The following is a 3466-nucleotide window of genomic DNA, read 5'->3' on the forward strand; positions in this document are numbered from 1 at the left end:
CTGATAATTACATATATATATTTAAACACACACACACACACACACACACACACACACACACACACACACACACACACACACACACACACGTACACACATCCTAGTGGTTCTTTTTGGGGAACCCTGACTAATACATCCAGAGAACTCCCAGGTCACTGTTGAACAAGGAGAGCCCAGGCAGCATGTTGGCCATGTGTTTAGGTGTGTGAGTTCTCACTTCCTTTCTTTGTTTATGATCTCACTTCCCAAATCATGCTTCTTATAATTGCTCATGCAACAGAAGAATATTTTGATCACTGTGCCATCTCAGGGGGAGACCTCGGTTTACAGTAATTTACAATGGCAGGTTTAATGAAATTCTCAGTCCCCTCTCACTTTTAGTCCTTTTTAAATTTTTGAGTTGGGGTCTCACTCTGTCAGCTAGGCTGGGATGAAATGGCATAATCATAGCTCACCACAGCCTTGAACTCCTGGGCTCAAGCGATCCTCTTGCCTCAGCCTCTCAAGTAGCTGGGACTACAGGTACACACCACCATGCCTGGTAATTTTTCTATTTTTTGGAGAGATGGGGGGGCCTTGCTTTCTTGCCCAGGCTGGTCTTGAACTCCTGGCCTCAAGTGATCCTCCTGCCTTGGTCTCTCAAATTGCTGTGATTACGGGCATGAGCCACTGCGCCTGGCTCTCTGTATTTCACTTGCTCCTAATTTACTTTATTTACCCTCAGATATCTCACCATTCATACCAAGTATATGAAATTCCCTGGAGCTTGTTTTCTTTACTCACCATATTTTTGACCTGCTGGAATGTATTTTCTCCTTCCTGGCTCTCCACATTGGAACATATTGTTGGGAAAAAATTGCACCAGTATTGAGTTACAAAACTGAAAATCTGTGGTGTCAAAACTCTGAGAGTTTTTCCATGGCTTGGCAGTTGATCTACTTATCACCTAGCTGTTTTTCATGTTTATCATATATTCTAAACCATATGTTACACAATTCTTGCCATCAAGCACAGAGTGGGTAAACAACACAACATTTATTGACTCCATGAATGAATAAATGATTGACCAAAAAAGTGAATTTTTTCATGGGGGAATAAGAATTGAAACACAAATTTAAAAATATCTCATCTATTTATATCATCATCATCTATCTATCTAATCTTGAATTCTGTTGCACACTAAGATCTTTATAGTAAACATTCTTTCTGCATAAATTTAAAAAATATTCCCCAAATAAGGAGTTTACATAACCTCTAAATATGTTCATGCTGGGCAAGGTGGCTCTCACCTGTAATCCCAGCACTTTGGGAGGTGGAAGCAAGAGGATTGCATGAGCCCACAGGTTCGAGACCAGTCTGGGAAACTTAGCGAGACTTCATCACTACAATAGATAAAAAAAATTAGCTGGGCATGGTGGCATGTGCCTGTAGTTCCAGCTACTTGGAAGGCTGAGGCGGAAGGATCACTTGAGCACAGCAGGTCAAGGTTGCTGTGCCCGTGAACGTGCCACTGCACTCCAGCCTGGGCGACAGAGTGAGACTCTGACTCAAAAAAACATAAATAAATAAATAAATAAATAAATAAGTTAATGAAGCATAAATCATGGCATCCCATGCTAACACTTTGGTAAGTAGAATCTCAACTTATGATATTAAGTTGGTCTCAGAGAGGATAATCATCAAGATTATCAGTATCTATTTCATAAATGAGGTGGGGAAAAATAACAATATAACTTGATGAAATTAAAATGAAAATGAGGCATGGAACATGCTATTCACACCAGTTAATGTTAACTGTTATATGGTATACCTATATACAATTATCTACCAGAAATCCTATCAAGTATAACCTATCAAATGGTCCAGCAAGTTTCAAGTGCTTACAATCACTCAGATTAAAATGATTATTTCTCATCAGTAGGAAATGGAGGCTAAAATATAAATAAATAAAATGAAAAGACTATTTAAAAATAAACAGCTATACAGCTGACCTAGAGGGATTTTTAGATAGGATGTTTACACTATAACTTGGGATGAGCTAGACTTCTTTAGAAATAATCCTTTGTGAAAATAGTAAAGGATCTTTGGAGTGACTAGCATTATATTAAAGAAATTAGAAATAATATAAGAGGAAAATAATATGAAGCATTTGTAACCATATTTATTAACAAAATAGCTCTGTCCTCAGGTATGTGAGTGTAATCATAGGCTTTGTGGAGATTTTGTGCAACAAGTCCAGTGCAACAAGACCTCTCTGAGATGATATCTTGCTCACAGCTCCCATCAACAATTTTATGTTATCTCAATCCTTGTTTTCCGGAAATATTCGGCAATATGTATTTAGATTACTAAAAATGTTCACATCTGTATACTCAGCTGTAGCTCTTATAGGAGTGTGAAGAATTTGTCAGATTCATGTACTTGAATATTCATCTCAGAGTAATTTATAATACTGAAAAATCACAAAAAGGCTAAATATTCCAATTTGGTGACTAGTTATATCAGGATGTGTCTGTAATTGTAATCTTTTACAATTATTAAAATGTCTAGTCGGGCTCAGTGGCTCAGCCTGTAATCCCGTGCCTTGGGAGGCTGAGGTGAGTGGATTGCCTGAGCCAGCGGATTTGAGACCCACCTGGGCAACTTGGCGAGACCTCATCTCTACAATAAATCAAAAAATTAGCCGGGCATGGTAGCGCACACCTGTAGTTCCAGCTACTTGGAAGGCTGAGACGGAAGAATCTCCGGAGCCCCAGCAGGTCGAGGCTGCGGTGGCCGGGAGTGGCCACTGCACTCTAGTCTGGGCGACAGAGTGAGACTCCAACTAAAATAAAATAAAATAAAATAAAATAAAATAATAAAATAAAATAAAATAAAATAAAATAAAATAAAATAAAATAAAATGTCTTAGAAAATTATTTAATGGGTTAGGAAACAACTATGCTTTTGACATGAAGCAAAAAAAAAACTGTATAAAGTACTATGCACATTATGACTTCAATGTCATGATTTATACATGTACGTATGTGCAATTAATTGAAAAAACAGAAAAAAAAATGCACTCAAATGTGAAAATGATGACTTTTTGAGTGGGGGAGCTAAATATGACGTTTATTTTAAAGTTTTCTATATCTTCTAACTTTCCTACAATGATAATGTATATAATTAGAAAATTCTTATGATTTAAAAAATTATGAGTAAAATAATGTGCTAGTGTTATAATAAATGAGTTAATTTTTTCTTTTTAGTTTGGAAAATTCAAATTGATGTGTTTATTCCATGTGATGCAGCCAGAACCATTTTTTTCTTTATCTTTTCAACGGCAATGTGCAAAATCTATAACCAATAGTATTCAACTATCAGTTGTATCAAAATTTCAATAAAAATATATCCATACTTATTCAATTGTCTTATTTTAAAAATAAATCAACATCTATTTAAGTAATTAAGATTAAAAATACATTAT

Source organism: Carlito syrichta, unplaced genomic scaffold (genome assembly GCF_000164805.1).
Source record: "Carlito syrichta isolate Samal-C Ts95f unplaced genomic scaffold, Tarsius_syrichta-2.0.1 Scaffold315561, whole genome shotgun sequence".
Taxonomy (NCBI): domain Eukaryota; kingdom Metazoa; phylum Chordata; class Mammalia; order Primates; family Tarsiidae; genus Carlito; species Carlito syrichta.